Here is a 12908-nt window from a genome sequence, read left to right as displayed (position 1 = left end):
TCTCCTTATTTGCATTTTAAGATTACTCATCATTTAAAACTAACTTAACAAAAAAAAAACACAAAAACTGCAGAAAATAATGTTCATATTCGTATATATACGTATATATATATATATGTATATAAGAAAAAAGAAGTACTTGTGACTCGTTTGGAAAAAATATATAAGTTATTGAATCCAACCCATCCAAAATATATTTATATATATCCAATCCGTAAAATAGTTTCGAAACACAATTCAGATAACTGCCTTAATCTGAGCCTTCTATAAATTGCAAGGCATAGCCAGACGTTGATAAAGATGTTAATAGAGACATGGGGAATCTAAAATTTGCATTCCACGACATGTCTCCTCAACTAAGCAGAAATTGTTAGCGAATTGGTTTCTTGTACTCATACAGAGTAGATCCGAATAAGATGAAAAAGACAGTAAAGATTCCTTTTCACGTACAAATCGTCTATGTATCTGTTTATAGGTATTTCGCTTTAATAAAGCTCATCAGAACAGTTATTCATAGGCGTTCTCAACGTGAAAAATAGATCTTTCCTGTCTTAAGAAGCAACAATAAAATGGCTTCGAAACGGACGCAATAGCGACATCTGATATTAAATCCGTAAAATAATTTCGAAACATAATTCAGATAACTGCCTTAATCTGAGCCTTCTATAAAGCCTTAATCTGAGCCTTTCTTTATTTGAAACATTTTTTTCTAAGGTGTACAGATTCTTGGTAAATCGATTTTTTGCGTTTTTACCCCCCTGCGAGTGGAGTTTTAGGAGGAAGCCCAGGGGTAAAAGTGATAAAAAAATTTTTGCATCTTTTTTGGGGTCCCGACATTATTATTCTGCAAAATTCAATATGATTTTGCAGAGAATAACAATGTTGGGACCCCAACATTATTCGTATGATTTTTAGGGGTCAACTCCTCTCTGACGGACTGGTAACAAACATAAACAAATAGGATCTTTTTGGGGATCTATAGGTTATTTTTACATTATACAAAAATATTCAATGTCGTTTGTCAAAATAAAAGATTTCCTAATATTGTTCTGAAGCTATTTTCTTTTGGCATCTTATTGCAATTACTATTTTTATTGGGAATAATCCACAATTTAAGTTTAAAAGAAGTTTTAAACCAAAAAGAGAAATCGAAACGTCAAAAATAGACTTATTTTAAACTTAATTGCATAAAATATTTCTTTAACATGTTAGCAGTAACTCTCTTCCAGACATGAGATGTATTTTGTACTTTATTCAAGGACAAATTCATTCTACCCAAAATCACCCTCTCACTCTCCAAATTTCACTATTATAACAATAACCGTTCAAAAGATACAATGGGGGGAACGGACTTTTGACTAGCACTGTATATTATTTTATTGTAACCTTTGTAATTTTTTGATCAGAAGTATCATTTACAGAAAAAGCACGTTTGTTGTTATACATTACACTATTATCGTAAGTTTGATTAGTACTTGTTTTATTTAATATTTTATACTACTTCACTACTTCAGGTAAGTAGTGCATAAAATAAATATTTTCACACTTGAGCACAACAGCTTTTATAAATGTCTCATCACGGTAAACAGGTACACAATAACTACCTGCTGGTGACCACAAAAATAAATCACAGATAGGTAAAAGAAATAAAATAAGACTTACTCACAATCAATTTAATTTTACCACCAAAACGACCGGTTTCGCTTACTAAACTTTGCTAAGCATCTTCAGGTCTAACGGTACCAGGTAAATGATGATAGAATATGGATTCCGAAAACGTTTTATCTAACATAGCCCGTTTAGGTTTTTAAATATATACCTTTTACAAAGGATTTTAATAAATTTTTTAATATATGGTATACAGCCAACTACAGGAACGTAGATTCCTTGTGGAACTTACAATCAATTTAATTTTACCATCAAAACGACCGGTTTCGCTTACTACACTTTGCTAAGCAGGTCTAACAGTACTAGGTAAATTAAATGCTGAAATTACAAAGCCCATATTGGAGCACTGTCTTATAAAGATAACAGTTATAGTAATTATGCCAATATTACATGTCTGTGATTATTAATATGAATAAAAATTGATGAAGCAGACAAAGTAAAAACCCACAAATTGGTATAAGATAATCTATTGAGTTCAAATAAATTAGTAAATAACCAAAATACCACTTACATGCCTGTACAAGAATTATTAATTAATGATTCGGAAAATATAGTTCAAACTATTCTGGATTGATGGTGATGGGTAATCATCGGTTTTATTGTAACTGTTTTGAAATTTACGGGGAAGTTCTTGAGGGGAGATTTCAAAACAGTTACAATAAAACTGATAATTACCCATCATCAGCAATCCAGGATAGTTTAAACTATGTTTTCCGAATCATTAATTAATAATTCTTGTACCGGCATGTAAGTAGTATTTTGGATATTTACTAATTTTTTTGAACTCAATAGATTATCTTATACCAATTTGTGGGTTTTTACTTTGTCTGCTTCATCAATTTTTATTTATATTAATAATCACAGACATGTAATATTGGCATAATTACTATAATTGTTAAGTTTATAAGACAGCACCCTAATATGGGCTTTGTAATTTCAGCATTTGATTTACCTAGTACCGTTAGACCTGCTTAGCAAAGTGTACCGAAACCGGTCGAAACCGGTCGTTTTGATGGTAAAATTAAATTGATTTAATCAATCAACTATACATGTGTGTAGTAGTGTTGTGAAATAGAGATTTTAATATAAGGCCCTTTATGTTTCTTCAACATTTGGTACCTGGAAAATAGAAACTAGACACATGTGGGAAGTTGAGTTCTTGAAATTTTATTGTTATTGGTGGAATATGAATGAATATATTTTTAAAATATGAAAGTGTTCTTGAGTGAATAAAACAAAACTTTTGTAGTATAATGTCCATGTAATATTTAACTTTCCCACCCAAAACCATTTCATTTTCACAATTAAGGTATATACACACCTGCAACTCATTCAACTTATAACTTATCCTTTTATATTTCTCATGTACCTAGTGTTGCTTTATGACAGATAGGGCCTTTCTTGAGTTATAAGTTGAGTACTATACATTCAACATACTACAAAACCATGTCCCAACCATCAAATTTTGTTCATTTCATATAATAGTTCAACGAACACCTTAAGACCCTCACATCCATCAAGAATAAAAACAAATCCCACAACTTAATCATCAGTAAAGATGACACCATAATTTTTCGTTTTACTTAATTTCAACAGAGCCAACCCACAACCATTCCATTTCACAATTAGGGTCATTATACACCTGCAACTCATTCATAGGGTCATTATACACCTGCAACTCATTCAACTTATAACTTATCCTTTTATATTTCTCATGTACCTAGTGTTGCTTTATGACAGATAGGGTCTTTCTTAAGTTATAAGTTGAGTACTACACTACTAACATATTACAAAACCATGTCCCAAACATCAAATTTTGTTCATTTCATATAATAGTTAATACAATTAAACTTCCACACCACTTAGTCCGTTAACACCCAATCAGATTTTTATGTTCACGAACTTATAACTTAAACAGTTTTACAATATTACATGGGCATTATACTACAAAAGTTTTGTTTTATTCACTCAAGAACACTTTCATATTTTAAAAATATATTCATTCATATTCCACCAATAACAATAAAATTTCAAGAACTCAACTTCCCACATGTGTCTAGTTTCTATTTTCCAGGTACCAAATGTTGAAGAAACGTAAAGGGCCTTATATTAAAATCTCTATTTCACAACACTACTACACACATGTATAGTTGGTTGCCTAACTATAACCACATAATTTTCTCTCCACATTTCATCTTATATACATAATTTTAAAACAAAAACATTGATGGTTGATACTGTTATATTAATTTATTTTGCTTTAACAATTTTAAATAACGTTGGCTCTTGTCTTAAGTAGACATATACAGTTATATTGACTGCTCTGTTACGACTTCCGTCCTAACTTGTCAACATTGTCATTTCAATCAGTTGCTTCCATAAAGTCCTCGTAGACATACCGTCTCAGGACTAGCAACTTCACGTGGAGTCATATGTCGACATGTTACCTAATCCAACGGTAACTTTAACATCTTAATATTTTATAAGAAATACTGTAAACCAAATGTAACTAATTATTTTTAACGGGTTTTTACCCATATATTTAGTGGCTACATTCATGTACTCCTAGTAAGTATTAACCACACTTTACATTAACCTTGTTCAAAATTTAAACTTCATGTTCTTTTTAATTAAGTGGTTATATATTTTCTAGGACACTGATGATGGAATATGGATTCCGAAAACGTTTTGTCAACATAGCCCGTTTGGGTTTTTAAATATATACCTTTTACAAAGGATTTTAATAAATTTTTTGATTGTAACTCTTATTTTATTTCTTTTACCTATTTGAAATGGACTCACACAGGCAACACATTCATGATTTAAATCACAGATACTTTGGCCACTAATATACTGTTACGAATATGCTTTCGGCATGGCCTATGTAACGGTTGCATCTCGAAATGGCTTCGAGATCCTTCGCGATGTATCGAGCGCTGTAGAAATCCATCTGTCAAACAACGAATTAGAGGTGGGACTACCCCAGACAATTAGAGAATAATACTTTTTGGTATATATATGTAACGATGTTATGAGTGAAGTTAGTTGTTTAGATACTATCGATCTGTAAACTTATAAATCAATATAAATTTGAACCGCTCGTTTTATTTAATCTCGCTACAGTTGGTGTCCGGTGTGAGGATAATTGAGTAAAAAAAAATAAATTCAGCAGTGACTTTTGAAAAAGACTTTTGCACTTTTAAAAAAGTATTATTCGTCGGGAACATCCGCGTAGTTCGGTAGTGATCTTTGTACGAAAGAACATTTAAAAAGTACGTGTGTTCCTGACTAAAGATGCTGCTAGTAGAACTTTCAGTAAAACAGTTGCGTGAGTAACTAGAATAACGCGATGAAGACTCCAGTGGGTCGAAGAATATACTCCAAGAACGACTGAAGACTGTGCAAGAATGGAAACGACCCAGAGACATTCCAGTTTCAATCAACAGAAGAAGCTGTTTTAACTAAAATAGTTGATGTAACATTCGAGAATCAAGGATTCGATGAAACGTCACAAATGATTAAAGAATCTTCCAGCAAAAATGATGATAAATTAGAGAATGTTTCCAAAAGATTTGATGAAACATTCGAAAATGTATATAAACTCTAATTTCACTATTTGGGAGAGTGAGTCATCGTTTGAAGGCGTAGAAGTGGGGAAAGACGTATGAAAATCCAGTGGCGTACACTCACTTTTATTTTAACGTTAATTATATTATATTATTTAAATATTATTGTTCAAAATAGGCCACAATATATTTATCTGCAGGTTTTTACTGAAGTTTTCATCTCTATATCCAAAGACCGTTTTCAAAGATATAAATTATAGTTATATTTATTTTATTTGTTTATTATTACATATTTATATATTCTTATATTATTTTCTTTTTTTCTTAACTTTAAAAACGGTCTCTGTAATAGAGATCGAAACGTCAGTAAAATAGACATGTAAATAGATGTATTGTGGCTTATTTCCAACATTCTCCCTAAAAATACGGAATGCCACAAGCAAAAAGCCACAGAAAAATAAATATTGCTATCATTTGTATATTTGAAAACGATCTATTTATATAGAGATCAAAACGTCAGTAAATTAAACATTTCAATTAAATATATTGTTACTTATTCCCAAAATTATTTCTAAATATACAGAACGGCAAGCAAAAAGCCATAGAAAAATAAATATTACTATCATTTGTATATTTGAAAACGATATCTTATATAGAGATCGAAAAATCAGTAAATTAAACCTATAAATAAATATTTTGTGGCTTATTCCATACAGTCTCCTAAAAATACAGAATGCCACAAACAAAAAGCTATAAAAAACAAGTAATTTTGCAGAAAGCTTACTGATGCCACCAGGCTGTCGCGGAAGTTACGCTAAAACGTCTTTTGACGTGACCCGTCCTTAAAGAGTTACACAATGAAATTTTTTTAAAACAAATTTTAAGACAGTTTCCACACCACCCGAGAGGTATGTCTTGTGGCGCGTCACTTTTTTTTTAAATGGGTGTTCGCCAAGAGCCATATTGTCCCATTAAATAAAATAAACAAAACACTTAAACAGTATAAAACAAAACAAAATAAAATCCTATAAAACAAAATAAAATTCTATAAAAACAAAATAAAAATAATTTTGGATGTAACAAAACATTGTACTATTCTATTTAAACACAAACACTATACACACTTACTATGTTCTTCTCGTTTTTTTTTTGTTTTTGGTTTTTTTATGCTAATGTTCCTACTAAACTATTAGAAAATATTATTCGCTGTCTAAATCTGAAGATGCAGTGCTGGTGTAATTATAATTGGCTCTAGTAAAACTTTGATATGAGTGCCAAGTTCCCACATACGATATTCTTCTTTAATTATGTGGCCTATACATTTAGCCCATTTCTCTGGAGTTACATGGAGGATTGCTTGAATCAAAAGTTCCTTAACTTCGTTTAATTTGAGCGTTTTGTTATTGCGTGCTACTTTTCCTTTCACTTGCGCCCAGATAAGTTCAATGGGATTAAGTTCGCAATGATAAGGTGGTAGACGTAGAACTTTGACACCATAATCTTTTGCAGTTTCATCCACAAAATATTTAAGATATTCACTTTTTCTTAACCGTGCAATGTCAAGTAGTTGAATTTTGAGCATTGATTCTTTGTATGTAATCCCCTTTTCTGTAAGCTATTGTTGAATTCTCCCTTTCCGCCATGCCGTCGTCGGTAATTTATTGTTCTAGTCTGCGGCTATGATATGGCGCATTGTCCACAACGACCACAGACCCAGATTCCAATTTTGGTAAGATTCTCTTAAACCAGCGCTCAAATACTTCGGAAGTCATTTCTTCATGATAATCACCTGTTTTTTTTTTCGACTTAAATTAAAGCAAACCATCATCAAGGAACCCTGTATCACTTCCTATATGGGCGATGATTAAACGCCGTCCCTTTCCTGATGGAGCTTTTAATCCTGTAGACCAGCCTTCTATAAATGCTTCGCGTTTACTTTTGACATTTAAATCTTGCCAACTTAAAACTTTTCCAACTGTAACCTTCGTTAATCCAGGTTTCATCCAAATAATATATTTTGCGTCCAGTGCTGCAAATTTTTCGTATTTCTTCTAAATATTTTCTTCTCCACACAATAATTTCATTTTTTTCTAATAGCATACTTGTTCTGTTGCGTTTTACATATCGAAAGTTCATTTCGCGCGTGGTTCTGATTAAGACCCTACGAGATATCTTGGGTAAAGAGTCATCGTTTTCGAGCTCTTGAGAAATTTTTTTCAGTGTTGAAATTTCACTCCGAAAATAAAATGAATGAATTTTTCGACGTATAATATTCCTTGTCTCGTCATCGAAAACAATGCTTTTCCTACCTCTAGTTTAACCTTTTTCTTGCTTTTTATTTTCCGATGTATTTTTAAGTACACGATAAATACAGCTAACGGATACTTTTGTTAAACTGCTACAAATGTCGACCGCTTGGCTAACATTTAATGCCATTTTTCTGCCGACAATTCTTTCATAAACGTTTCGTATCATTACCTTCTCTTCGGACCTTAACATTTTCCGTCTCTTTTGCGGCTTTTCATTTTTGGAATCAACATCAGAATTTTGCTGTCTTCTCTTGGAACAACTCGGTTTTTCGTCCATTGTATTTCAATAATCTGTGTATATACTATATATACAATAATTTTAACAATTCTGTAGAAGAATATAACTAAAAATTTACTATAAAACGACAAACTATAACACTCTTATTATCAATAACACGTTTTACCAATATTACAATACAGTATTGTTAAAACAGTATTGACAACAATAAGTTTACAAACTTATCACATAAAATATACTCACAAACGCCAATGCGAAACGCCAATGTAAATGAACCATTTCTTCGGCGAAAAAATAATAAAAACTAGTTTTACGGCATGTCTGGGTCCGAATTGTAAAACGGAATTTCCTCGCTAATTCCAACATTGCCAAACGATCGAAAAATAATGTTTTAAAATATCGATTTTTATTTTATAAATTTAAATATGTAACGAAACGGAACATATAAATAAAATTTATTTCATTACAATTTTGTGCTTAATTTTTACTATTGAAAAAATCATGTTTTTTGTATTTTTATGACGGTAATAATCGCCGCGTGGAAGAATACAGGTTTTGTATGACCATAATTACTACTTGTGAACAAGAATTGGCTACACTGTACAACAACTTCTCGTCAAGTCTACTATAGAGAAGCACAAATAAATATACTACTTTATATATTCTGTAATTTCTTATGAGGAAACGCAAATTGCAATCGAGAAAACAGGCAGTTTTTGAGGGCCGCTGTGTACATTTAAATTTGAGGATATTCGGCGTTTAAACTATGAAATCACTCTTCTAAATTGAGGGTTTCTACTATAGAAGATTCGACGAGACTTCGCAAATTATTAAAGAAGTAGCTAGACAAAATGACGAGAAATTCGAAAATGTGTCTAGACGATTCGATGAGACTTTTCAAATAATTAAAGAAGTATGTGTTCAGAACAATGAGAAATTTGAAGAAGTCTCTAAAACTTTCGATAAAGTAGAAGAGAAGATCAAACAGTTAAAGAGCATGATAACCAATATAAAAGTGCTACTACCAGTTAACACAGTAGCCTTAGATCCGGTAGTGAAAGAAGAATCACCTAGAGACGAAACGACACATATGCGATACAAATTGCCACCATTTGATGGAAAGTCTTCTTGGTCCATATTCCTTGGACAATTTGAAGCTATTGCGACAGCCAATCATTGAACAGAACAAGAAAAAACTGTTTCCTTGACTGCTGCTTTACGAGGTGATGCTGCGGATATCATAAGATTAATTCCTAAGGGTCAAGAAAAATGTTACCAGACCTTGTTCACTGGACTAGACAAACGTTACGAAGATGCCCATCTACAACAAGTCTACAAAGTACAAATAAGAAGTAGAATCCAACGAGCCAGGCACCAGACAACATATTGGAAGAAATTGCTCTAGATACCTTCATCAATGGGTTGAGAGACAGTGAACTACAGAAAGCTTTACGACTAGCAAGACCGAAAGTTTTAGATGAAGCGCTCGCCATTGCCTTGGAACACGAGACAGCTAGTCGAGCTTTACGGAGCTATCGAGTACGAACCTCTGAAGAGAGCGACGTACAAGACGATAAACGTCTGGAGGAAATCGTACGGAGAGTAGTTCGTAACATGATACCGAAGAGACGTGAACTCAGATGTTGGAATGGTAACGGCGTAGGTCACATTCGTCGTAAATTGCAAGAAAATGATACAACAGTCGGAAAACTAGAACGGGTCGACACCAAGGGGCAATTGGGAAAGTTGGGGCTGTATTGAATGTCAAAAATGGAATTCTCGAGATCAGTTGTGAAAATTTGCTGTTTCTGAAGACAGAGAAGATGTTATTAGTTTAATAACTACTTGTGACGTAACAATACCCAGTAATAGTGAGAAAATTTTGATGACCAGACCTGATGGTTACTGCCGAGAGGGAAGTTTAAGGATGGTCGAAGATGTAAACAATGTTCAGTTCCTAACGGCAAAAGCTTTGGTGAGAATTCGAGATGTCGTTCCTGTAAGAGTTATGAACTTAAAGGGAACTGCTATTAAGTTAAGTAAAAGAACTTTGATCGGACAGTGTGTTCCCGTGGCTTCGATTTGTTCTACGAATACTAATGAGAAACCATCGAAATCTAAGTATCCAAAGAGCTTGTTGAGCTGGTGATTAAAACGTGCAAAGATCTTGATGATGAACGATCTATAAAAGTGAAGTCTATGCTGATAGAATTTCAAGATGTTTTTGCCATTGATAAGAAGGATAAGGGCAAAACAAGCATAGTAAGGCATAAAATTAAACTGGAGACGCTCAGCCAATCAGACAACAACCTAGACGACTTCCATTTGCGAAAAGAGATGAAGCCGAAGACATCATCAAAGATATGAACAAACAAGGCGTAATTGAACGATCAAACAGTCCATGGACATCACCAGTAGTGCTAGTAAAGAAGAAAGATGGTTCAACACGTTTTTGTATTGACTACCGACAGCTCAATGCAGTAACTAAAAAAGATAGTTATCCTTTGCAAAGAATAGCCGATACTTTGGATACACTTTCTGGTTCTCATTGGTTCTCCACACTCGATCTGAAAAGTGGATATTGGCAAGTAGACATGGAGCCAGCTGATCGTGAAAAAACCGCATTCTCGATAGGATCAGGGCTTTGGCAGTTCACAGTTATTCCCTTTGGTTTATGTAATGCCCGGCCACATTTGAAAGATTAATGGAGACAGTTTTAAGAGGTCTAACATGGAAAACATGCCTGGTTTATTTGGATGATGTAATTGTAGTTGGAAGATCCTTTGATGAACATGCCAATAATCTGACAGAAGTCTTTCAACGATTGCGGGCAGCGAATTTGAAGTTGAGTCCGAAGAAATGTCACTTGTTTCGACGAGAAGTGAAGTACTTGGGACATATTGTAGCAAGTAATGGTGTAACAGCTGATCCTGAAAAATCTTGGCCTATGTACATATTACCGACGTTTTGTCAAAGGATTTGCCAACATCTCCAAGCCATTAACAACGTTGACAGAAGAAGGCAAAGAGTATACATGGAGCGAAGAGTGTCAAAGAGCTTTCGAACACTTACAAATGGCTCTGACCAGCGCACCGATCTTAAGCTACCCTAGACAGGCAGGAAAATTTGTGTTGGGAGACCGATGCAAGCAACAGTGCAATAGGAGCTGTGCTCTCCCAAATCCAAGATGGGCAGGGGAAAGTCATCGCTTACTTTAGCAGAAAGAATCTATTGCGTCACCAGGAGAGAATTGCTAGGCGTAGTGAAGGCTTGCGAGCATTTCCATAAATACTTGTATGGCAGAAAGTTTCTTCTTCGCACGGATCACGCTGGTCTAAAATGGCTCCTACAATTCCGTAACCCTTAGGGCCAGATGGCAAAATGGTTAGAGCGATTACAAGAATATGATTACGAGATCGAACACAGGACTGGAAGAGTTCATTTATATACTGATGCCCTTTCGAGACGGTCGTGCAGTGCAAATTGTAATCAGTCTTAAATTAGAAGAACGACTTTGCCCCGTGAGACGAACCACCGTCATTAATGATCAATGGCAGCCTCAATAACTACAGGACCCTCAAGCAGGTAATCCATGTATAAAAAGAGTATTGGTTTGGATGCGTCGAAGTGAAAGACCTTGGCAAGACATTAGTGCATGTAGTCCCGAAGTCAAGTGTTACTGGAGCCAATGGAATTGCCTAGTGCTTAAAGATGATCTTCTGTATAGAACCTTTGAGAACGATGATGGTACAGAAACTAAGCTTCAGTTGATTGTACCTAAAAGTAAAGTGTCAGAAGTACTGCGTCACTTGCATGACGGTGCATCAGGTGGACACTTTGGTATTACGAAGACACTAAATTGGTTGGGGGTAAGACCAGAACGACACCCCTGCATCCTCAATCAGATGGAATGGTCGAGAGGATGAACCGAACGATGGGTAAACACCTGTCCAAAGTTGTATCAGAACATCAAAAAGATTGGGACCAGCACATTCATTTATTCCTAATGGCCTACCGCTCGGCCGTGAATGAAACTACAGGCCAGACACCAACCTGCCCGATGTTAGATCGTGAAGTTCGTTTGCCCTGCGACCTAGAGTTTGGCTGCAGACCTTCCAAAGAACATGTTGCAAGCGAAGATTATGTCGACCGCCTGAAGTTAAGAATGAATAACATTCATGAACTTGCCCGACAACACATCCAGTTAGCTAGTGACAGAATGAAAGATCAATATGATTCTTGATGCAATAATGAAAGCTATGAAGTAGGTGATTTTGTTTGGCTTTATAATCCACAACGTCGTTGAGGCTTGTCTCCTAAATTGCAACGACAATGGAAAGGTCCATATGAAATTAAAAAGACAATAAATGACGTAATATACCGAATTCAGAAGTTGCCGAAAGGTAAACCAAAAGTAGTTCACATAAATCGTCTTTGTCCATATGCTGGCTCAAATGAAACAGAAGAAGCACGAACCCTTCAACATGAGATCAAAGATGACCACCGGCGACCAAGCTTTAATGAATTTATGTCAAATTACGCAGAGAGAAAGAGTGCTAGATTCGGCGTGACCACAGAAGTTCAGCAGGATCTTTTTAGTGTTCCGCATAACGTCTCTCTGGCCCACTGTGTTGCCCAAGATCTTGAGACGACTAAAGGAATCTCATCCGTATTTTATAAGAAATTCGGTCGTTTGGACGAGTTAAAACATCAGCAGCCTAAAGTTGGAAGAGTACTGAGATTAGAAGATGGCCCTCGATCTTTGCTGTATATGGTGACCAGAAAGTCGTATACAGACAGGGCAACCTACGAGGATATATGGCGTGCTCTAACTAATTTGAAGAAAATCGTGTGCAATTATAACATCAAGAATTTGGCCTTACCCAAGATAGGCCATGCACTAGATAATCTGGATTTTAAGATTCAGAAGCATGCTTGAAAGCATCCGAGAAACCGGCGTAAGAATTACCGTGTGTTTCATTAACCCAAAGAGATCGTGTCCTTCAAAGTCAGTAGACTGTTATTTCTTCTTGAGGGGGTCATGCAGAGCTGGAGAGGACTGTAAATTCCGAAATCCTGTGCCTACATATAGAGTTGCTGATCGGGATGCTCAGATCTAAGAGGGGA

At 34.8% G+C, this 12908-nt stretch overlaps 1 protein-coding gene across 3 annotated transcripts in view; it reads left to right on the top strand.

The window, feature by feature from the left end:
• Positions 1-12908, top strand: part of Sin3A (SIN3 transcription regulator family member A) — a 319966-nt gene that overhangs the window by 175795 nt on the left and 131263 nt on the right. The gene's annotated exons all lie outside the window — the stretch shown is intronic.

The sequence above is a fragment of the Diabrotica undecimpunctata genome, chromosome 7 (assembly GCF_040954645.1).
Source record: "Diabrotica undecimpunctata isolate CICGRU chromosome 7, icDiaUnde3, whole genome shotgun sequence".
Lineage (NCBI taxonomy): Eukaryota > Metazoa > Arthropoda > Insecta > Coleoptera > Chrysomelidae > Diabrotica > Diabrotica undecimpunctata.
This window is presented reverse-complemented; position numbering and strand designations above follow the sequence as displayed.